At 40.1% G+C, this 24,786-nt stretch overlaps 2 protein-coding genes across 5 annotated transcripts in view; one reads left to right on the top strand and one right to left on the bottom strand.

Annotated features, from left to right (window-relative positions):
• The window catches only part of PXYLP1 (2-phosphoxylose phosphatase 1), an 858,650-nt gene that overhangs the window by 206,102 nt on the left and 627,762 nt on the right, over nucleotides 1–24,786 (bottom strand). The window lies entirely within an intron of this gene.
• SPSB4 (splA/ryanodine receptor domain and SOCS box containing 4) overlaps nucleotides 13,055–24,786 on the top strand; it is a 90,264-nt gene continuing 78,532 nt past the window's right edge. The window contains exon 1 of one of the 2 annotated variants that reach the window (XM_052687078.1): nucleotides 13,055–13,145. The gene's annotated coding sequence lies outside the window, so the exon portion shown is untranslated. Of the gene's footprint in view, nucleotides 13,146–17,865; nucleotides 18,082–24,786 lie in introns of those variants that run through there. The other variant, XM_052687077.1, reaches the window with a different exon arrangement.

The following is a 24,786-nucleotide window of genomic DNA, read 5'->3' as shown; positions in this document are numbered from 1 at the left end:
CCCAAGTCTGCCCAGCTATAAGGTCAGGTGCGTTCAGCCCAATATTGTGTATATAAAATATCATTTGCTGAAAACGTTCACTTTTGGTAAAATTGAATTTTCCACTATTGATTTTTATTGTAATGAGGGATTGTATTACCTGAACATAAACTGCTGTTGGTTTGAATAAACTGATTTTGTCTGGTATAAATCGTTCAGGATTGTGCCCATAAGGATTCTTATTGACCAGAGCTTTGCGGATATGTCATTAAAAGCATTTGTCACTGCGTGTTGCTATATTTATGCAGTAATAAAACAGCAATATTACCTAACGTTTGATTTTTCACCCTAACATGGTATAAAGCTAAATCTTGATTTCCTTTCAAATGGTAAATAAGTGGTTTTATGCTCTCAACGTTAGTGCTAAACATTTCCAGCCTCGGCCACATTCCACGGAGGAAGACGAAACAAAATTCAGTGAGATTGTTTTCAGGTAGAATTCCTCTTTTTAATTGTAGTTTCTGCCATCTAATATGTAGTTCGAGGCAGGAAGTCTGTTAGCTGACTCAGAAGAGAAAGAACTGCCTGATTTAAATTTAAATTGTATTGTTCAACAATGTTGTGTAATTAGATGGGAAAGCAGGCAAATCCTTTTATTAGACATGTCTTTGTAGACAGTAGCCATGAGAGCCACAGTGGTTGATGCTAATTACCATATTTTGTTTAAACTTCCATCTAACTGAAAGGATCATTCAATTCAGAAGCTGCAGCCATACAAAAAACACAAGTGCAGTTGAATTGCTGCTGCCAAGCAGATGGGGCTTTGATCAGAATAAGTTATTTGCAGCCTTATTGTCTGCTGCCAGGGTGGGGCTTGTATGGAACCACCTCGTGCAGAAGGAGAAGAGGAGAAAAGGGTCTTGCTGATTTGAGTTTGTGGAAGAAATTTCCCGTTCTTGGTTTATTTTTGCATACTGAAATACAAACTTGCAAAGAAAAAGTGAGATCGTTGGTATTGGGCTACACTAATGCGTGTGATGGTTTTGTTAGGAACATGTTGGTAAGTTTGTTTTAGCCGTAGGATGGGATGAGGGAGAACAGGGGATATTGAGCACAGCTGACATTGTGTTTTTTTTTCCAAGGTCTGTTCTGTCTAAAGTACACGATGAGAATATTGCACTGCTGTACTCATTCACTACAAAAACCAGACAGCTTTGCAGGTCTGGGATACTTTCTGCATATCCACTGATGTAAACTAGACAATTTACAAAGCCATCCAAAGAGTAAGACTGAGGTGAGAGAAGAGGCAGGAGAAGGGACAACATATAAAAAGTAGCATTAGGTAGTATTACTGGGATGTATGGGGGATCTTTGATTGCATCATTTTATTGCCACAAAAACTGATTTCAAGCATTGACTGGAGGAGGGTGGGAAACATTACTTGAAGCTGTGTGGATCTCAGGTGGAAAATCTTTACAGATGGTCTATACTGAAGAACAGAAGTAGACAATACGTAGCACATTTATTTCCTGTTACTGAATTATACTGTCTCAGACTTTTCTTCCAGTGAAAATTAAACTATAAAAGTAAAGGTCAGTAATTCCTTCTGATATATATAAGCATGTATATATACTTAATGAAAAAGGATAGCCATGAAGTTGATCTTATTTTGTCCTGCACCCTAAATGTCTGCATTCAGGCGCTGAGCAGTTCTCAGGCATGGAAAATCTTTCACAAGCTGAAGCAAAACAAAAGTCAGACTTGGAAACACTGTATTTCTTCAGTGCTGTGCTGCAAATAGTGTGGCAGAACAGCATCATTTCCAGGCAACTAAAATTGGGAATATTTGGAGACTGCTTCAGCATTACCTTGTTTGACGCTTTTTTCCTGAGATGACAATCCTGTTTGTGCGTGCGTGAGTACATGCTGATGCTCAGAGTGCTTGAGTTTTGGCCTTCACCATGCAAATGAGCCTTGATAGTGATTTACCCCTAATAATAATGCATGGTCTTAAATCCAGATGTTCAGATTGGTGTAATTAGTACAGTTGAAGTGGATTGGAGATAAATGTTTAGATTTACTGAAGCTCCCTCCAGACCAATCATAATGTATCTCGTATTGTGTTGTGTTTTCCTTACACCCCTTCCTCTTTCCTTTCTCTGCTTGTCATCCCTGAAAAGAAGATCTCCCTTATGCTTTATACAATAGTTTCAAAAGAAAGCTTGCAATCTAGTCTTTGTATCAGACTATTGGAAGGAAAGCGTGATAAATTTTACACTCAAAGCATAATTCTTATGCTTTGTAAGCCATACTTGGTTTTAGAAGCACAAAAATAGAGATATGTTTGTTCTAGGTAAATGGAGTGCTCCTCCTAAAAGAAATAGGTTTGAAAATTGTTTTTGTATTGAAAGTTTTCCTTTTACTACAAAAAAAAAAAAAAAAAAAAAAACTTAGATTTGAAATGCTGTGTTTAGTTGAGCAGATTTAAGATACAAATTTCTAAACTGAGTCCAGTACTTTTACCCACCTTGTCTCTCAGATGAAACCGTAGTTGAGAATATGCATTAGTAGCTTAGTCAGTAGAGCGTTATTATTAGCACTTGGCTTTCTAAACATGGTGAACATGGAGTTAAAGATATTTCCACCATCATAAGCGGTGTGGCAGCACATGAATGAGACACCCAACAAATCTCAAGCTCTTCTGCAGAGGTGGCACACAATAAATATATACGTTAAGTAAGGCATTCATATACATGTTTCCAAGATGGTATTCATCTGACTTTCTAAAAGATGGTAGAAGACTTGGGAACCTCTTAGGGCATAACTTTTGGAAAGACTGTGGAACAGTAGGACAGGTCTTTTTTCTTGTCTGTGAGAGTGCCAGTGGATAAGCAAAATTTTGTCATATTTTTGGCAGTAATTTAACTTTTTTAAAATCTATTTTCTAAAAGCTTTGGCTTTTTTCCAGATGCAGGAGGCATCGGTGGTGCTGGAGAGCGAAAGCGTTGGCAGGAAGCAAGTAGAGACCTGGAGGGGTTCACTGCGATGGGAAGGGTTTAGATTTCACTTAGCTGTAACATTTGACCTGATGAGAAGTTATGAGTAAAAAATCCACATTTTGATCATACACACCTGAATGCAGTGTACTGCCAGCATAACAAAAGTTTGTTGCTCTGCACTTGAGAAATGCACAGTGGAATATTTGGATAAGCGTACCTGGTGACTGCTGAATACTTGGGCTCAGGGGGAAATGTTGGAGAATGGGTGCTGTTCCAGGAGATGAGCCTGCTGCTTCTTGTGGGGATTTCATCACAAGAGCACTTCTTTGCTTTGTAAGAGCTTTCCATCGCTACAATGTCCAGATTAGTCCTCAGACTGAACTTGCAGTTTACTTCTTGTTGTGTAGCTGAAAGTTCACTATTGAAGTAATCCTCAAAGTACAGTAGGAAGTTGGAGTGGTAGAGAATAAAGTCTCCACGCATTTCATTGTTTAAAGACCGACCTGTGCAGCAGAAGGGCAGTCATAACATTGATTTGTGCATGAATCTAGAGACTGATACTGCAATTTACTGACTTGACAATACCATGAACTTTGCACTCATTGCAAATTTGTGGCTGTAGAAGTGAACAGGTGAAGTGATAAAAGAGGTGATAAAGATCATAATCTGTGTGGAGTAACAAGGAGGAGGACAGAGTTGTTTCATTCACTTTTATCCTAAAAAACCATTTGTTTGACATGGTTCTAGAAGTTCAAATCAGGTTAAACAAATGCAGAAAGTCTGGGAAAGCGCATTAATGAACTAAGATTATTTATTAGAGATGTGAATTCACCACCAAGTTATGCTATAGATCAAGTTATATTATCTTTGGGTAGTTTATGTATTTATCTGTTTGCGTATTTTTACAAGAATGGACTTTAAAAAAGATCTGCTAAAAAGCTGCATACTTGCTTTCTTTTTACTTTCTTTTTTTTTGAAATATGAGGATATTTTATGAGCCATTGTCATATCACAATGACCTTTGGATTCACAAGTTTCTGTTCTTATTAGTGGTTAATTTAAAAATTCAAGGTGACAGCTGTGTGGTTGCTATAGTGATAGTTCGAAAATAAGAAGTGCAGAGGATTTATTTTAACCAGGAAAGAGGAAAAAGCAAACCAAAATCTTGATCATGTGTAAACAATCTAAAATTGGCAGCAGTTCGGACATGAACTTCCCAAACTGTTCAGCATGGATTACAGCCATTTGGCATGGTTCTTTTTCAGTTGTGTGATGTTATGTAATACAGTAGCTGGATGATTGTACCATATTTTGGGAGAGTATGTAAATACTTGAAAACTTTCATGTAGACACCTCTGTCTTTTCAGTTCCTCAGGAAATAGTTCTATTTTTGAATATTCTAGTTTAGCCAGCGTCTGTGGAAGCCATTAAGGAATGCTAAAGCAATGAGTTCTCTGTCTTATGGATTTCTGCTCTGTAGTATCTGCAAAGCAGCTGATGCATTTTGGGACAGTTTCTGAGGACTGATTTATTTGGGGAAATGAATGTTCCATAGGCTGAAGGAGAAATTACACTGTATTCGTGCTGTTGTATTTAGCTTCTGTCTTTAGCCTCCACTTTTGGAATCTGAGGATGCTCATGCAACTAAAAGTAATGCATAATAACTCAGCAGGTAGTTTTTTATGTTTAATTATAAAATAACTCAGTTCTCCTGAGAATTGTGTCCGTTTCCATATAGGAGACACTGTAAATGTATCTCAGTGTGGAGTTGTGAGGAGAGGGGACTCCTAATTTAGGTTTGTAAAGTTAAAGATTGAGAATAAAGACTGTGAATGTTGCCCTTGGTGTGCAGCATATCAGATGACATAAATATGAGATGAAAAATAATTGTGCAAACAAATACTCCCAATTTTCATGGCAGATTTGCCACTCGCTTCCAAGTGAGCCTGCTTGTAAAACAAGGACACAGGTAATTAAGGAAACTGTTTTCAAAATACCTGGCCTTACAGACAGCATTTGTTATGAGAAAAAATATCAGAAATTGAGAAAATTTTTCAGGGGACACTTGAGTAGGACATCAGTAGAACATTACATTTTAATGTATGTTTCTCTGATAGATAAATGAGAATTCATAATAATCTAATTTAAAAAAAAATAAGAAGAAATACTTAAAATAGCTGCTCCTAATCTAGGAAGGTTTTCCTGTATATTACTAAAATTAATTCATTTCAGATTAGGTTCTCAAGAGCAGTGAAGAATTTAAATAAATTGGTTCTTTTTGCTGTACTATAAAAATGTTTGTGGTTAAAAAATTGCAGTTAACTAATGCATTAAGAATTGTGCACTTAAGTACTTTCCTTATTTAAAGCAGAACTTCACTTCTGCAGAAGCTATAGATGAGGCTGGATAAACTGTATAAAGGAGACTGGCAGAGCTTCCTCTGGGTTGTTTTTGTTAAGGTTTTTCCCTTATAAGACTTATTCTTCTGTATTGGCTCAAAATCAGCTAGTGACTTTCCTGGCTCGCTTGAAGCACAGCAGAAATGAGAAATGTCTGTTGTCTGTTGCCCTTGGAACTAGTCCTTAAGAAGGCTTTTGTCCTTAAAAGTGTGGAGGAACAACATTGAGCCTCAGCTAAATTTTCACTCAATTCTTAGTTTCTAGACAGAGAGGCTGGATGCATTTCTTACGCTCCTTAAAGATTTCTCCTCCCTCTCTGCACTCCATCGCTGTCTTTGCAGAGGTATTTTGGCTGGAACCAGAGCTGTGGTTGGGATGGCTGACACACAGTAGTGGGAGAGAGGGAGATGAAAGCCTGAACTGCTCAACTGTCAAGACTGTCCTGTATTCACCAACCTTATTTCTATTGGAGTTTTACATTGAATAAGACTTCAGTACGTTGTCTTAATGATTAGGTGATGCTGCTGTTGCATTAGTGCTGCTTGCTAATGCAATTAGCAGGTATCAACCACTTTACTTTTCTCAAAAAAAAAACAAAAACAAAGAGCAATAATAGAATTTCCTTATCAACTCATTTTCACAAGCTGAAATCCTGAGCTATACCTTTATAGGAAAGTAGTACAAATGTAGTTCTTTTTGATTTGAAAAGTCAGGCATTGGATTTGAAATAGCTTAAATAGCCCTACGAATACATTTGGACTGTAATTGTCTTTGTAACCTGTTTTAGGTACCGGGACTGAATCTTGACGTATATTTGTTTTGTTTTTGTGTTCTGAAAGCAATACCACTTCAAATTACAGGTTCGTTAATCAGCAGCATTAATTAACGCTATCAGTCAGTCCCTTCCCTCTGGATAGCTATTTTCTAGAGAATGTATCTTGCTATGCTGGAATGAAAATAAAATGGATGCACGATTTTGTTAAATGATGGCTAAGGTTTTGCTATGTGTGTGACTTGGCTGTTTGTTTATTTTTATTATTTAATACAAATGTTGATGGATGTATTTTCATCTTCATTTCAATAACTTCAGGAAGGGATTATCTTTTACTAAGGAATCAAAAAGTACTTTTCATTTTCTTGGCAGAAAAACTGTAGATTTGAATTTGTCTTTATTCTTTAAATGGAATTTTGAGGGCATTATTTTTAGTTCTTAGGATATTTACTTTTGTATGAGGAGAAATACTGCCAATTTTTAAAATCTATTTTTCTTCCTGTAGTGAGAATCTGTCAATGTATATATTAGAATTAAGATTTAGAGATGCTGGTTGAATTGCATTTAACTTTTCAGTTCTGTCCATCCACTATCAGAAGGAAAAAAAAGAGTACAGTCAGGTGCAACTACCTACCGCCTAGCAGTGCAGAGAGAAAAGCGTTTGACTGGAATCATGTCTTAATAGCAAGATGACCAGTGTTTCAAAAGCAAAAAAGCAATGATATAGTCAGTAGAACAGACGCCTGCTCCTTAAAAACGAAAGAAAGCAAAGAAATTAATAATGATTACAGTGAAATAAATCCTGAAACCTACTGTTTGTGAGAAAGTGAGTTACTCCTTATGAGTTTGCTCACGCAAACGCCTGTTGAACAATAGTTAAGTTTATAATATTCACTTTAAATATATATTCTTTGTTGAGTACTTCTTTTACTGAATATGCTTTATGTTGTTTTTAGTTTCTCGGTAGCATCCTCCTCTCATCTTCTAGATTTTGAATACGTTTTGACAGCATGATATATGGTTTGGGGAAAAAAAAAGCAGCTCAATGCATCTTGTATGTGGGACTCTTTTTTAACCTAAGAAAGTTGTAAAGGATCTTGTCAAAGTTGACTTCTTTGTGTTGATCTAAAGAGCTCAAGATAACAGCATTTAGCAGCGTTAGTAATTTGTACGGATGGCAGATCAGAGCTATATATTAAATAGCTAGCTGAATATATGTAAACTTCTAAAAGCCTGCTGTCTTGTCATTTGCATAACATGTTAATTAAAAAAACAAAACACAAAAAAACCTTCTAATATACCTTATAGTAACACTGTGGTATGATTAAAGGAAGTTTAATTTGAACTTGTATTCATTTACTTAGCAATGTGAAAGTTATTTTGGCAACATGCTATTTATCTCCATCTCCCAATTGAGTTTTCTGCATCACAGTAATATTATTGCAGTTTAATGATATAGCTGCTGGCTTGCAGCTTCACTACCATGTGATTACCAAGCTTCTCAAGCAGCCCGCTCTTCATCCAAGACCCTTATTTAGAGGCTGTGGGCAGCTGCCCCAGAGATGCCTAATGCTCTGTGCTCACAGTTCACTTCGTGCCACAAAGTACTTGGGAGGCAGAGGCCTGCGTTCCTGAACTACTTCTAAAGGGAAGGATTGAATATTCTATTCCTGCTATAGTATATCAGGTTCTAACAAGGACCACTGAAGTGCTGAAACAGACAACAGGGGAATCTTCCTCCATATCCACCCACCCTGTGCAGTTGCCTCCTTTGCATGCCGAAGACCAAGCTTTGCTCTCCTCCCACACAGCACAGGGAGAGAGAGCATCCTTGTAAGATCACTCCTTGCCCATAGGAAAAGGTGGCCGGTGAATGCAGCCCTGGGCTGCCACACCAACACGGTGCGGGCAGTGAAGGTGCCAGAGCTGGTTCTCCTGCTTTGCTACCGCTGATACTGAGCGGCGCTGACTGCAGCCTGGAAGTTCTGGTGGTCTCATGCCCAGCCAGTGCAAGAGATATCCACAGTGTGATACCAGACAGTTCCTCAGTCCAGGATACCCAAACATGAATGTTTCAGGTCTTATTCAAACATGAGCTAATTTTGTGATAAGGTACTGATGTAGTATAGCACCGAGCATCATTTGAGATTTAGAGTTAGCAGTGGTTCTCTAATCTTGTGTTTTGGAATGGGACTGATTGCTATAGGGTTTAACAGGGAACAAAATTCATTTAAAACTTCCCCCCACCCTCCTTGCAGAGACCGCATTCAGAAGAGAGTAGGAACAAAGGGGTGCTGGCTTCCTGGGAATGTCGATCTCAAAGCTACACATTGCCTTAACAGAATATAGACACTTAATGAGAAAATTCAGAGGTTTCAGGATAGATTATTGATCCTTGTCTTTAAACAGAATGAAACTCTTGCAATAGAGGATGTCAGTTCTTCAGTGGTAATTTAAGAATAAAATGACCCACTACTGAAATAGTTGTCTTTCACACGCTCTTCATGCAAACAATCTGACAATAGTAGTTGAGCATATGATCTCCAATAACGTATGGGATGTGTAATTTTGATTTGGCTAATGCTAACTGTGCTCTACCACATGAAAACAAGGACAGGTGACAATGCAAGAATTTCTGCTTCCCTTTTTCTGAACGAAGAGGGTCGGTCTTCCATCTATTTCATAATAAGCCTTTTAGGTCCCTTGTCTTTTCTCATCAAATGTTCACTCATGGCTTTTTATGCATCTCAAGAAGACTGCAAGGAACAGAATTGCCTATACAGAAAGGATATGAAAAAATCTTTCTAGCAGAAATTGGACTTATCACAGGAAAGTAAGGCTTTGTCTGTGTGTCTTTTCTTATGTATGTATCTATATGTGCTAAAATACATATACACATATACAGATTATAGTGTTCTGCAGATGTACTGTGAGAGGTCTGCTGCTTTGTTTTGCAACTGTGCAATATGGTGTGTGCTGCTGTGAGATGAGCGTGGGCTTGGTGGCTGAGAGGGGCATGTCAGATTCAGGCATTGCGGGGCAGCCCCAGTTAAACTTATTTTGCTTGGATCAAAACTCAGCAAATGAACACTGGGGAGTATGTTAGCATTTCTGTGCTGAGTTTTTCATATATGTACCTTATGTGTTTCAAATAAAGAGGAAATGGAGCCCGTAAGTAGTATCAATTATCCTTAAATATGTTGCTGAGTGAATCTGTTAGCTTTGTAGAAAGTGTTTCTGAGTTTTTAGTATTCTGTATGTCTTCAAGACAGATTTTACTATTCTTGTGAACAGTTGTGTGATGGCTTGAATATGGAATTGTTACCAGTTAGCTTCTAAGGTTTTGGTTACATTTGCTTTTTTAATTTCTTAGCCAAATTGTACTTCTGCAAGAAGTTAGGACTTCTGTCAGAATTGGGAAGAAGTTACTGATCAGACATAATCACTTTTATTGACAGAATAATCTGGAAACATAGATACTAAATGCTGGAGCTCATGCATATGGAGAGCATAACATGTATATTTTGTAAAATACTTTAGAATTTAGTAAGGGTAAAATTTATCAACACAACCAGTTTTGTTTCCATTAAAGTGCCTTTTAATAGATTTCTGATGAAGTTGTAACTTCCTCCAGAAAAAGTGAAAACAGCTAAAATGAAACAATAGAATGTCATGCAATTGCAATGTCATCTATGAAATACATCATCTTTCAAAGGAAAGGAGGTCTTGGCATATCCAATTCCATGTCCTGACTGTGCTTCCTAGTGTCATTGATTTCAGAGTGTGTGGCAGTACTTTTTCCAGACAATGAAGTTCTCAAGTTAAAATGTTTGGATCGTGTTGTCCAGGAAGTAATCAATTGGAGGTGAAACACTTGGGATATGAATGCTGTGTTGCAATGTGTTGATCCAATTAACTGAGGGGGGGAAGGAAAAAAAAAAACAAAAAACTTCTTAAAAAGAAGTTAAAATTTCTGAAGTAATTGTTTTATGTCCAGCACATCTCTCTCTGTCCCAGGGAACTCAAAGAAACAAACTATTAATTAGCTCGCGGGTCAGTGTCTGAACCATGATAGCATTTGTTTCAAGCTAATGCCTGCTAACATCTCCAAAGTGAGCTAACCTGAGAGACAAAATACACACCAGCATTAACTTCTAAGAAAACTGGATTGATATAATAGGAATCCAGCCGAGTTCTTATATTCATCTGCCACTGTGTATGCTCTTTCATTTTCAGTTTTGACAGTTAGGATTTCTGTGACAGAGATGTAAAAGAAATGGTGGGTCTCTAGGTGTAGGAGCTTTTAGAACAAAATTGTTTATTTTAGGAAAGGGAACTGTATATTATGCTTTTACATCATCAGACGTGCATTGTGTCTTCTCTGCATTCACGTGGCAGCAAAATGTTTCTAAATTTGCTTACCTTAATCTCCATGAAAATCCATGTGCTTTCTCAGCGTTAGCTCTTCTCATTTTGCTCTTCATCCTTACTCTTGACCTGCTGTACTTGCCTGAGCAGCTGTTCCTGCTGCATTACCTTTTCCCCCATCTGGAAGGCAGATGGACTCATCCGCAAAGAGACAGTATTTGTTCATGGATCAGCTTTCGGAATCTGAAGTGAACAAGTGACAACCTTCCCAAGGATGCTGAACATGTCCGTGCCTGGGCAACGTTCTGCAAATCCAGAAAAGTCTTTCAAGGATGCATAGATTTTTGTGCGTGTGCATATATATACATATACACTTAATATACATAGGAATAGGAAGACAGACCACAGTATGTATGTGTATATATATATATATATATATATATATATATGGTTGTGGGTTTTTTTGGTAATTAGAAGATTACCTTGTATGTACCCTTACACTGGCATTTTATGTCTATGCGTTTTTTTGTTTCATTCTGTTATTTTTAGGAGAAAATATTATGAAAAGAAAAAGAAAGGACTTTCCTATTAGATAGCAGCAACTGCAATAGTGAAAATATATTACAAATTCAGCAAGGACTGTGCCATTTCAGAGGCTGGTGCCTGTCTATATTGACCTATGGTCTCTTTCAGACTCTTTTTCAGAAAGACATTTGGCTGTTTATTTAAATATTTGGGCTTTGTTGCCTGAAAGTTACTGCAGTGACTCCTTGCAGTTTAAATATGATGTAAAACTTTTCTCAGAAACTTAGGAGAAGTGCGAGATGAGCTGAAAGTACACTTAGCCATTCAAAGTTTTGTTAGCAGTGGGATGTACTGTATGCATTACTGTATGGAAAAGCTCTGTCCAAGGGGAACTTGTTTCTTTATTAAACCTATTTTTAAAACAATTGTAACATATTGGATGATTAAAAGTATTGAATAATGTTTTTCAGTTTTATCTTGTGTGTGAGTTAAATTAAGTAGTTTTCTTTATGTTCTCAGACCTCAAGTTTCTGTTCTGAAAGGCAGACAGTGAGTTGTGTCCTCTGACAAGCGACTGCCAAAAGAGTATCCCTGCAGCAGTGTGCATTGCTTTCTTTCCCAGATACCTGTGGGTGCTGCCAATTAGTGCTGATAACACCTTGCAGAAAGCGAGAGAAATGAGTCTACACGTGCTGTGAGTTACTGGGAAGTTGGCCTGTAGTTGTGAGAGTCCCAGAAAGAAAATTCTACTTTTAGGCTGTGGCTGTTGTAACTGAGGAGCGAAACCGCCTCCCTGTACAGAACCCTGCTCATTGTGTGATTTTCACCTTTGTTCACCATCTGTCCTCACTGGAGCTGACGTCTGCCATCTGAGGGCTGCCTCTCTGATGCTGAATTCTCTGATTAGATGCTTATGGCACCTTCAAAAAAGCATGAAAGCAAAGACAATCGGGTGTCTTTGTGTGGTACACACTTCCATATCCCCATGGTGCTTTTGTGCATGCACCCTTAAGAACAGCCTTTTGTGTGCCCATACCCCAGATGGTTGCCTGCAGTCACAGTCTTTAGTAGAAGAATCATATTCAAATGGTTTAATGGATAATAAACTGTACTGACTTTGCTTTTGATGTGAATGGATGTTTTCAAGTTGAAGAAACAAAAGATCTCCTGGGGAAAATTGCCAAAGATATGTATCATTGTAAATCTTGAAGGGGGTTGAGGGCAAACTGAATAAATCACTTAGGGCAAACGACTTAGTGGCTTTGCTGCAAAAACAGGCAGTGCTGAAGTTAATAATTGAAACCCAGAAAGTAAGGTGGATTAGCAGAATCTCTCTTAAATCCTGTTGTCTAAGTTATTGCACCTAAGCAATTAACACAGACTTTTTTGTTTGTTTTGCATTCTCACAGGCCACACATTACGCCTGGTAAATTTAGTGATTTAATTTTACTGAAACCAAATGCTTTCAAGACAAAGACTTCACAGTTGCAAGAGTACTCCCAGAAATGTGTGCAATAGTGATAGCTAAAAACTTCTGAGACTCTCTCCCCTCCCCTCTGCCCTTCGAGTCAGGGAACTGAAATACGTGACATGCTCTGAAAGTTTCAGATGAAGTTTCCTGGAATTTCAGATGTTGGTGACCAGTCTTTGTAGAAAAAGAATCCAAATGGATATTAATCAAGCTTAGGTGATATCTTTGAGTAATTATTCAGGGCTGGGAAAACAAAGGGTTTTGTTGACTTTTTTTGTTTGTTTTAAACATGATGGAAGAAAAATATGTTAATGTTGATATCTTTTTTAGTTCTGAGGCACGTTGCTGTATCACAATGCTTTCTGAACAACAAAAGTGTAATTTTTGTGGAAGTAGCAATTGACACTGATTTTTTTTTTCAGCATAGTAAGATTGTGAAACAGAACTCATAGATGTAGCTAATATTTGAGGAATGTTAGGAATATATAACAAAGTTGAATGTCTGGAATGTTTTGGTTAACAGCAACATTGTATATTTACAGGGAGGATGTGAATAAATCTGCCTTTGGTTATAGTTTCCCAAAGTTATATAAAATGCAGGATTTTTCTTCAAGAATGAATGCAAATGCAGGGTAAGTTCTATGTTTTCAAGAGAATAATCTGGTTTGGACCTACATCTTTATTTGTTTGATATCTGTCTTCCAAAACACTGTGGAAACTAAGTAGATTCGGAAAGCAGTTTTGAAACAAAAAGCATTCTGCTTCAGCTAGGAAACAATGACTTCTGACTGAGGTATACGTATTACTTAGATATTCAGAAATGCATCATGTGGAAATCTAGGTGATACATCTAACCACACCAGTTCCTTGTGACAGTATTTGATATAACAGCTAATATACTATGGATTTGCGTTCTGTAGTTGCCTGTGATCCAAGTATCTCTTGGCTTTCCACAAGTAATCATTCTGAGATGTCTTATTTACTTCAAAAGAAAAAGATGGGAGAGAAAAGATCATTACAGTCGCTCTTGCTAACTGTAAGGTCAGTGCTTTTCCCATGGGAGACCATAATGACTTATTTTCTCACTTGACCAGTTCAATGGACAAATACTGACATTAGCAAAAGCATCAGTAACAGTTAAAAGAGTTTCCTCAGTAGCTGATGTGGCAGAATGGATAAACAGTGCTTTATAATCCAAGCAGTCTGGATAACTCAAGATTCAGTCTAAATGTAACTAAGATGATCCCTGTGCTTTAAGAGTGCTGAGTTCTTGCACCTTGGTCTGACTGTCCTTTTGAAAACAACAGCAACAAAACCAAAAACATTATCTACTGCAGCACCAGCAATCTTGTATACTAACTTGGTTTTTGAGTTTCCTGTGACAGTCATGGTCCCAGACTCCATATCCATTGCTTCTTTACTTAGATTTTTGTGTTTAATTTCTCTTTTGAAAATGGTCTTTTAATAGTGGCATGTGATTGCTGTAATATAGTCTGGAAAGTGCTATCCAGTAATACCGCTTGAAAATTAGAAGTTGTACATGGTATGATTGTCTGCATTAATACATTCCAAAGCCAAGAGTACAACACCAGAGTTCTTTGTTTAACTAGAGGTCAGTCAGTTTCTGATGACACTTGTGACACTGTAATGAATTCAAGGGGTTTAATGTAGTTTCAAAGCAAGTTCTAGTGAACACCTACTTGTCCTGGGTTGCAGCAGGCAGTGGAAGTAGGCTGACTTCCCGAACAGGAACTGCCTCCTCAGAGGTCATTCTCAGTCAGAGGCTTCTGCATCAGAATGTAACCACTAGAATTTGCCCTTTTGGTCTTGCAGAATCCTGGATAAGTAAGTAGAATGAATTTTTTATTGTTTTCAGTGTTCTAATAAGTGCTGCCATTGTTTGTCAGTTGATTGTGTTAAGTCTTCTGAGATGTCTCTGCCTTGTTTACTGCTGGCACAAGACAAGCAGTCATGACTGTGTTTCAGAGAAAAAACTCTAAAAACCTTTGGCTGTCTTGCTTCTCTGTTGGTGGGAACTTATGGCTGCCTCTGTCCAGCTAAATTTTGCATAAAGGAACCACTTAAATATCAACTCCATAGAGAAATCAGTGACTTTAGTCCTTGTGACTCTGGGCTCTGAAAATAATACATGAACAAAAAGAACATGAACAGCTTTCTTCTTAACTTGTATTGTGCTTTCGTAGTCTGAAAGTAGTGGTGTTCTTTTTTTCCTTATCTGATGTGTTTGGAAAAGAAGCTTGTCTATGTTAGATATGAAGTATATAGTAAGCTTTGGAAGTACATTTGGGAGTATGGGTGGCTCTGCTTTTAGGTGGACTTTTGACATTTTAAAATAAGCCATGTCTGCAGTGTTAAGTGTTTCTGAATGTCATCCTTGTTTCTCAAATGAGGCATTCAAAATCTTTATGCTCTGTTCAGAATCTTTGAACTAATTATACATTTATGTAACCACTGATTTTCTAATCTGTGTGGGCTTTCATTGTTGTTGTTCTGCAAGTTTTTACTTGTAGAAATAAATTCCAACTTCTGCCCAATGACATGGGAGAGCAAATCTCTGTCTTGTAGCCATTTCTCAGCTCACTGAGATGCAGATGTCCTAGCTTCCTAGTTAATAGCTTTGATAGAGTGCAAGCACAGGTGGTAGAGTTTGAATTCACTGCTACAAGGACAGATATGGTAGAGAAGCTATGTCACCAGGAAGTGCTTTTCATGTGGATTTCTAAAATCCGTGAGAAAAAGAAATCAACTCATCATAATTTTCAACTTTTGTTCCTTTATAAGAATGATGATTCTAGTATTGCTCTAATGAGGGGGTTGTTAGAAAAAATACAGGTTTCTTAAGTGCCTTAAATAGAAAATGTGATGCAAGAAAACATAGTATTTATAATAAAGGAATGTTTGGATGTTGTGATGAGGGACATGATTTAGTGAGAGCTATTGGTGATCAGTGGATGGTTGGATTGAGTGATCCTATGGGTCTTATCCAACCTTGGTGATTCTATGAAATCACATTTGTATTATGTCTGTTTTCTGTTCCTTTAATGATCAGTGTGGAGAGGTACATGTGTATTCTCATCTATATATGAGGCACATACATATTTTGATCTATATAAGACAGTGTATTCTAGCCCTCATTAATCAAAATGACACTTTCTACACCTTCAAGTATTTTTGCACTTGCACATGAAGTGTGTTCCCAAAACTCTGTTCTGCTTCATTGATCTCTGCATTGTTCAATTTTCAGACCTAGGTGTCTAAAGCCTAGCTGGAAAGATAGAAAAGTTGACTTCTAATATGATTTCTTTCATCTATTATATGTGGAATTGGTATTACAAACTGTGCAGAAGGACTTTCCAAGTTTGCTTTTTGCATTGAGCTTGGCACAGACACGAACAACCACATCTCATCTTATGCTGAAAATCATACTGCCTACTTCCAGAGAAAGTGCTAGGAGACACAGTTGCAGTGGGAAGCTGCTTAAGGGAAAGGGTTCTGTTAGAAACTGAGGAAAAGAAAGCATGGCACAGGCTTTCCTCCTTAACTGTTCAAACCTTGCCCATTCTAAAGCTTCTCTCCCAGATGAAAGCCAACGGGTAGATCCTACTGGTACTCAAATCCAAGAGAATCACAGGATTTAAATTCAGTAACTTGTCCACTAGGAAAGTATATGGAAGACCAGTAATTCCAGGATTTCCCATTGTGTGTACACAAATCAGCAGCCACCTGAGTGAACGTGGAGCAAGAGAAAACCTTTTCTAGACTTGAAGAACTTTGGAACGTATGAAGACTTCCCATTCATCTATTTAATGCATAGAATACATGGGTGTTTGGGAGGTAGGTGTGTACACAGGGCCAGGAGGGGGAATTCAATATTAGTCCTGCTTCCTACATCAGTTTGGTGGACGTTCTGAGTGTGGGAGCCTTGCAGGCATCTCCAGATCCCCACAGAAGCCACTGCCGTCATCTTATGTTTGTCCTGCCCATGGGGAATGTGTGAAACAAATGGTCTTTTGCATTGCAGGTCATCCTGAGGTATTTTTGCTGAAGACTCAAAGAATTTGCAGCTTTAGGGTCTGAGAATCTTCTCTCCATTGTTTATGGTTTAAGCACAGCCATTTTTCTTGTCCTGTTAGTGCTTTGTACTTGCTAAGGTCTGAAGGCTTCAGTAAAAAAAAAAAAAAAAAAAAAAAAAAAAAAAAAAAAAAAAAAGGTAATGTGAAAGTAAATATCATCATGAAAATTGTAAAAATTTCTTGCACTCCACCCCAGAAGTACAGAGTACAGATAGCATTTGAAGAAGTAGAATTTGAGGAAAAACAACAGTGGCAAGTACTGTAAGTTGTTCACCTCTGTAAGATTTTACTGTCTCTTCCCACAAGAGACATCTGTTTCATGTCACCCATAAGGAGTGCAATGTAAGGACTGCTACTGTGTCCCCTTAAAAGGTTAACCTTCATTGGTTCCCTCCTTGTAGTAAGTTTTGGGGAGGAATGTGCACAGGCGGTGCAAGGAAAAGCTGCTTCTGAAGTGAGATGTGTGGAGTTGTGAGCTGAGCAGGGTGTGTGACGGGCAACTTAGAGCCAGGGTTATTAGGATTATAAAACAGTAAAATTATAAAGTTAGGGTTTAGAGATGTTAATGAGCAGTGATGGAAACGCTCACCTTTTGACTCTTGTGTAGCTTACAGTGGTTTGACAACTTGCTCTGGCCGTGACTCAGCGCTTACCTGGAAGCATGCGTTTATTTTTGGCATCCCAAAGTGTAATTCAGCTGCTCGGTCACAGCCTAGAGAGATGAAACACTGCAGAAACCCCCCTGCAAACCCCACGAACACGCCGGGGCGCTCGGGGCGGTTCCGGCTCCGGGCGGGCAGCGGCGCCCTCCGCGCAGCCCAACTCCGGGTGCCGGGGCCGAGCTCCCCCTCGGCGCGGGTCCACCCGCGGACGGGAGGGCCGGGCCGGAGGGAAGGGGCGTCACCATCTGGTGTTAATTCCCCGGCCATCGGATTCGTGACCCGCCGCGATGAGATCAGCGGGATCGGCTTTCGCGAGGGGGCACGGCGGTCCCCGCCGCCGCTCTCCCCAGCTGCGTCGGCTCTCGCATGCGGCGGCGGCGGCGGGCGGCGCCGGGGGAGGCAGCGCGCACAAAGCCCGGTAGCCGCGCCAGGCCGCCTCCCGCCCGCACACCGGGTACCGGGCGGGGCTCCCGGGCGGCCCGGCCCGGCCCAGCCGAGCGCGGCGCAGCCGAGCGGGCCGCGCCGCCCCGGTCCCGCCGCCCACCCCCGGGCGCCCTGCCCGCCTCGCCGCTGGGCCGCGGCTCCGGGCAGCGCCAGCGCCCGACTCGTCTGCGCGCCTCCCGGGGCAGCAGCTCCCGGCGCGGCGGGGTCTTCCTGCCACGGGGAGCGCCGCGTGGGGAAATTGTCCTGCGAGTCGCGGCGAGTTTCTTCTCGGCCTTCTTTGAGTTTACTTACACTTCGCGTCCTCTCCTCTGGATTGCCCTTCTGGTCGCGTAGCGGATCCGTAGAGTTGCTTTGATGGTTCTTTTATGGTAAGTTTGGGGCGGATAGGTTCGTCTGCTTGTGGTAGTTCTGTGTTTTGTTGCATGGGAGGTCTGTGGAGACGAGGTGCTTTTTTACACAGTGCTGTTTTCCACGCTGGTATTAGAAGAAATGCATTTCTGGAATGTTTGCTGTTTAATAACGTAACGTTTTGAAGAAGAAATTACTTATTTAACTTGTGGAAGAGAATTATTCCTTCATGTTAGCTTAGCTGAAGATTTAGGTTTCTTATAAACTTGTGTTGATTTGACTTTAAGCTGGTGAAAACAGACCCTCCTGTGTAACGCCTGCCGTAAGCCAGTATTTGGCAATCTTTAGTTGGTGCTTTTTCAGGTACTAAAACCTCGGCTTCACCGTTCAGATTGGCTGGAAATATTGAGCCATCTTAGTGAGGGGAAGAGGCAACTCGATTCGTACGCGAGGCTTGACTTGCCACAAAGAAAAGTACTGCCCGAATTCGTCCTCTAGTTCTAAAAAGTCCTGCTGCTGGCGGTGCTGGCGTGCAGCGATTCTGCGGCCGAGGGCTGGAGAACTGCGCGCTGCGCTCTGCCCCATTCATTCTCGAGGATCGCCTGTGTGTCAGCGCGGCAGAGGAAGTTGATGTGGCAGCGTCCGAGCTGGCAGCGAGTCGCTTCTGTTCCTTTGTGTTCGGTACTTACGCTTGGAGTGCTGTGCGGGGAAAGTGTCCTTTGCGTGGGAATGGCTGGTCGCTGGTTTGATACTGGCTGAAGTGTATAAGTTGTGACTGATATTTTCACAGCATGTTTGCCACGGGTGACAGAAACGATCCCTGATAAGGTGTCTGCGGGCTGTGAAAGGCTTCGTCCTCCAGGGAGGAGCCAGTCCCGTGGAACCGTTTGTTGTGCTTGGGACTAGAACTTGCCCCGCTTCTCCAACTATTTCGAAGGATGCTGCATTTTTAATGTTGTTTCTGTAACTAAAGCAGCCTGTCAGGAATGCGAATATCAAATTGCTGCGACATTGTCTGGTGCTGCTGACAGAATAATGCTAGATACCACACATTCTCTTAACGAGTCAAAGTGTTATAACTGGCATTGGTACTAGCTGGTTCTCTTAGTGGCTGACATGCCTCAGAGTTCTGCTTCTGGCTGTGCCAGGCTGTGTGCAGGCTGACAGCTCCCACATCACGAGGATGAGTAGCAGAGCTTCACGGCCTCGCCAAAGCCCTGCTACAGGTGTATGGGTGTTGCTGGGCTCCATCCTGCGGATCCAGCACCAGTGCATCTATGTGGCTGCCTTTGTTAATGTTACCGATGCCCTTTCAGAAGCCCCAGGCTTCCTGTCCAACAGGATTGGGGCTTTGATGTATTCAAAGTTGTGGCTTTTTCCAAGTAACCCTTGAGAGTTGAGGGTTTTGTTTATTTGCATTGGGTTTTTTTATTGTTTTATGTGTAGAAAGGCAAAAACAAACAACGAAACCCCAACCCTCTAGTGAAGTACTGCCTGATTATCTTGCTTCCTGAAGCAATCAGAGCTGGTGCTTTTTGATCTGACCAAATTAGTCATCCTCATGATTTGTGTCCTGTACCACACAGGAATTTCTGAGCCATGGGCCACCTCTCCCATGACTTCACGTGCAGAAGCTCATTAACTTATCAGGCCTCATTGTTGCTCTGTGAACTTCTGTAATGGATTTTTCATATATCTAGAAAAATCAAGCCAGCTCTTTTTGTCTTATTTTCTTTTGCAATCACTATTTGCCCTTCTTCTGAGGTCACAGCCCTCTTTCTGGGGGGAAGGAGAATACTTGGCACAGTGGAACTCTGTGCTGGATTTCAGAGTGCTGTTTGAGGGTTACTTCAATTGGATTTTTTTTTTTTTTTTTAATTGAGACAGCTAGAGACTTGGCCTGTGCTTACACACTAAAGCTACAGTAGCCACAATGGGATAGAAAAGCAGAGCATGGTTTCCTGATAAATTTACAGTTAAAAATACTTAATTAAAGTGATTAGCAGCAGTGGTTAGGCACCCAGCTGTCCTGTCTCCTTAATTCCTCTTTGCCAAGATGAGAGTGAAAAAGAGGGTGAAAAGAAGCTGAAGGGATGCCTTTACCAGAGCAAAGCTCTGTACCTCGTGTTGCCTTTAGACTGCATTTTCTCTGTAGCTCATTTGGCTGCTCACTGCTGTTCGCTGACATCCTTTTCTCGTGTGCTTTCGTGCTCTGGCAGCGTCACTTCATTGCAAGCAAGAGGCTTCTAGAGCTCTTCTGTATGCTGTGTATCCCAGCTTGAGCAAAGCAACATGGAGCAGTGTTGCTGTTCACTTCCTTTTCCTCCTTCTCCTAGTGACGATAAATGTACTCTTCTTAATGTAATGTACACAAAGGGAAATGTAGAGGTTTGATGTAAATGTTGCTGGACTTCATAAGCCCTGGCTGAAGGCCAAAGAGAGGCGGCTGGCTGAGGGGAGCACGAGTTGGTGTTGCTTGGTCCTGCTGGCCGCTCTCTGAAATGGGGCTCTGTGCTGGTGGAACTCGGCTTAGACTGATGCAGTTCATTTTGTTCCGTTTTGCTGGGCTACGCCAATAGAGCACACAGCTTGAGGCTAATGGAAATGTAGGCCACACATGTTGTCCTGGGGTCTTAAAGTATTTATTAAGCCCATTTGCTGCTCTGAAACCAATGGTTAAAAAAATGTGGTTATTCAACCAGTGGCCTTAAGTCAAAGCTCAGTGTACGGTTGCTATGCATAGCTAAATATTTGCTGATAATTCTGTAAATTACTGTTGTTGGACTTACTGTTAGAAAATAAACATATGCTGTGGACTGAAACTTGCCAGACCAGATAGCTACCTCTCCCACACGTGCTTTTCATGGGATTGCATACGTTGTTGAGAGCAACACGGATTCATTAACATATACATGTCTTTCAGCAGTGACTTGAAGATGTCTTTATAAAATGTCTTTATAAAAAGTTTAAGATAGGAAGAGCTCTGGTTGATGGGTGAGCGCTGCTCTGAAAGCAGTGCTTCCTAATTTTGATGCTAGCTCATGTTGTCAGGTGGATGTTGGTGGTATGGCGGCAGAGGTTGAACATTCCCAGCAATATTCTGTTATGTTTTGTTGCTGTGTAATAGATGGCAGCATGGCAAAATGGCATCTGACATGGAAATACATATGAAACAAACGTGTGAAACCGAATTCCTCCATGTGGAAAAAAATGGCACCCACTGACATTCATGGATGCAGCTGAATGTTTCTGGAGACCAAACAGTGGATGTGAGCAGTGAGGCCTGAGGAGGACTTTCAGCTAAGAACTGCCGGAATCCGATTGGCGGTATTTACTTAAAACCTAATGGCTGTATTTCAGCTGCCCCTTTCCTGTTACAGACTGGGCCTGCACATCAAGATCATTAGGAAGAAGTCACTTTTTTCCTTTTTTTGCCTAATTCTGGACCAAAAATGGAATGGTAGGTTCTAGTGCACTTAAATTTTTTTGTATATTTGAGACTTTGTGTCATTTTTCTTAAAGGGATGTTTTCTTTGCCTTGGAGACCAATGCAGTTAGTTCATCCCGTATGTATTCTTTCCCTTAGTGAGAAACATGGGTGTTCAGCTTTGACCTAGATCTGTTCACAATAAAGTCAGCTAAACTTAAACCAAGGCTAAGCAGCAGCAGTTATATTTCCTTCCCTTTTGTGTATCTTTGGGTTGGACACTGTGGGCTAATCCTGTTGGTGATGGGTGTCAGGTGCTGAGTTGGATTGTGTTGCGCTGCAGCGTGTGACTTAGCAACTTTATCTTTGAGGATTTGTCAGAGGCTGAGTGACAAGTAAGCTTTGGTGTGCAGCATAAAACATGGCAGTGAAATCCATCTTTGAGCTGACTGCAGACTAATTCTTGCAGAGCCGTAAAGCAGAGACTCTCTAGTTGAATTCACTTTCTTGTGAATTTCCTGAAGTGTTCTTGTTGGCTACCCAAGACTCAAATGCACTTATGTGCTGTTTTGACTGGGCTGTCCCTTTCTATTTTAACAATTCCTAAGGAACATCTCGCAGACGGACTTTGAGAGATATCCCACCTTTATCCTGCCTTACCAGAAGAATGAGGATTTCCTTCCTGCAGAAGTAGGTCCGTGTCCGGAAACGTAACCAGGATCTGGACTGTTCTAGCTCTGTCTTCTGTAACTTTGTCTTTGTGTTATCTGCTGGTCTTTCTCAGCAGTTAGATGCACTAGAAAGCCTGAAACTTTTCTGTCTTAAGTCTTCAGTAAAGGGTTGTAAAAGGACTGTTGATGTGATGGCTGTTCACTGTTGCTGTTTCCTTAGATTTCGGTATTGTCATGTCTGAGGTTGCTAACTTCTGGCTAATATTAATTGTGATTGTCACACTTGCAATTCACAATGTACTGATCATTCATTAAGTATTTATATAGTCCTCGTTTTTGATGTTGCAAGATAAAAAGGGTGTGTTTTCTGTCATCTTTCCTATTCAAAAGCAAACAGCACGTTGAGGCTGCTGGTTACTTAAAATGTTTAAAATATCAGATAAAGAAGATCCTCTGTACTTTGGTCAGTGCTAACATAACAGTTTTTTGTTATCTTAAAAATCTTATGTGAAGTTCATTGATGACTTGAATAAAGTAAGATTCAGCATTGTAAGTACAGTGATCATCTATCGATGATGTGAAAACGTGTATCTGGAGAAAAGGTAATGAATTCAGCAAATCAACTAAGCGTAAAAATTCATCAGTTTTAAGAAATGAAATGTGAATGTAAGCATTTGTTGTAGGTGAGGGACACAGATGAAATCAGCAGTTTCTGTGAGATACTTGTGTGTGCTTGAACTCCTTGTTGTGGGACATTAGCTTGCTGGAGTGGCTCCTGTTAAGTGGTGCTGGGAATAGAAGAAAGTGGATGAGATTGCTGCCTTGAATTCATGTCTAGGGATAGGGTGGTCTTTTATTTTATGCTGTTTTTTCCAGTAAGCCATTTACAGCATTGATAATTGGCTTTAGTTTTCTACTCTTGGACTAACAAGAATTAGCAGTTTATTCACTTATATGCACTTCATTCCAGCAAAGTTGAATAAAAGTGCAAGAGAAGAAGAAATCCATATCTGTCAGGCTGTCACAATTTGACTACTGGAAGAAAACACCAAAAGGAAATTGAAGCTGAAAGGTATTGACACTGCAGAGATGTGAGACTTACTGATCTGGCGTTACTGCTGTGCTTTGTCTCCATTCTGCTAATAGAGGATGCTGAAGGAGGAAGCTTCAGTGAAGCCAAGCCAACTTGCTTCCTTAATTTGTAAATTTTATTTTTTCATTGCAGTGAAATAGCTTTTAACTCATGGGAGTTATGCCCAAGGTTGGGCAGAAATGCCACAAAGTAGTGAGCACAGGCTAATGTGTAATTACTAACACGTGTATCAGGAGATGAGAGGAGACTATTTCTCTTGCCCCGTAGCTTTAGGTTGCAGAGATTGATAGACTGCTGTAATGTACTACAGTTTGCTCTGCCTGTGCATGGAGTTTTACTGCTTCTGCATATGGATGAAGATAAGTGACTTGATCGTTTGTTTGTTTTGATTGTTAAAGTGGGAAGTACACTGCCTAAATCTGCCATCTAAATTTAGATGCCTGAATTAGGAATGCAGGAAACACAGTAGTGAGTATAGCAGTAGCTCATTTCCCCAGGAACTTTGCTGACAATATAGACACTTACTCTTTTAAGCATCTAGACTGTGCAGAGCAGGCATCTGCTTGCACCTGTTATGAAAAATGTGTGTGGGATGCTTTCTCTGCATATCCTTACACCAAGACATAACTGACATTTAATAAAACTTTCATCACAGAGTTCCCACTTAAGTGGCCTTCACAAGGGATATTCTGCTTGGATGTTTTTGATCTGAATATTTGCATATAGTGGGGTTTGATTTCACAGCTGTTCTGTGTTTGGTTTTTGAAGGAATGTGGTGTGCTTGAATCAAAGCTAGGGTCTCTTGTATAAACATAATTGTAGGGGGAAGTTTAGTGATCACTGTTACAGCAAGGGTGTATGGTTTGACAGGCTCTTAGCAGGTCTTGCATTTAGGTCTCTAATGGTGCAAGAAGATGTTTTTATTGTATGTAACAGCTAGCTTTTTAAATAAAGCGGGGTATCTTTTAGTTTAATCACTCTGTCTTGTAACAGGGAAAAAATTGTTGTTTTGTAAGAATTCCAGTTCTGTGTTTTCTAGAATGGCATTTTAATTGAATGTTATGTTTATTACATTAATAATTGTTATTCTGGTGGATTCCTATGTGTTCCTCAGCCTACAGAATCAGCTGTGCTATTAAAGATGATAAACTTCTGTCCTGTTTGTCCTATCAAACAAATATTCAGTAGGAAAGGAAAGGAAATTACTACTTTTACTGCTATACATCATACTCAGCTACGCTTTTCTTGTTAACACTGAACACTGTACAGCTGCTTCATATGCAGTACACGAATTTTTGTAAATAACAAAAGTAGGTTTAAATTTCATACATGTACTTAGCAAAGCTAATAGCTGGTAATCAGCCTAATGGCTGATGATAGATTGTGCAGTGCCAGCGGGGGAGCTTGTGCCCAGGAAGAGTAACACAGGATTGGGAATGGCTAGAGAATAGTTGGTGAATTTGGTGCTTTCTTAATTCTCTCAATTAACTTGATTAAGCAGCTTAGATTAAATAGACGGTATTGGGGGATTGAA

This window comes from Tympanuchus pallidicinctus, unplaced genomic scaffold, assembly GCF_026119805.1.
Source record: "Tympanuchus pallidicinctus isolate F22 unplaced genomic scaffold, pur_lepc_1.0 scaffold22, whole genome shotgun sequence".
Lineage (NCBI taxonomy): Eukaryota > Metazoa > Chordata > Aves > Galliformes > Phasianidae > Tympanuchus > Tympanuchus pallidicinctus.
Note: the sequence above shows the minus strand (reverse complement) of the source record. Positions and strands in the feature narration are given on the sequence as shown.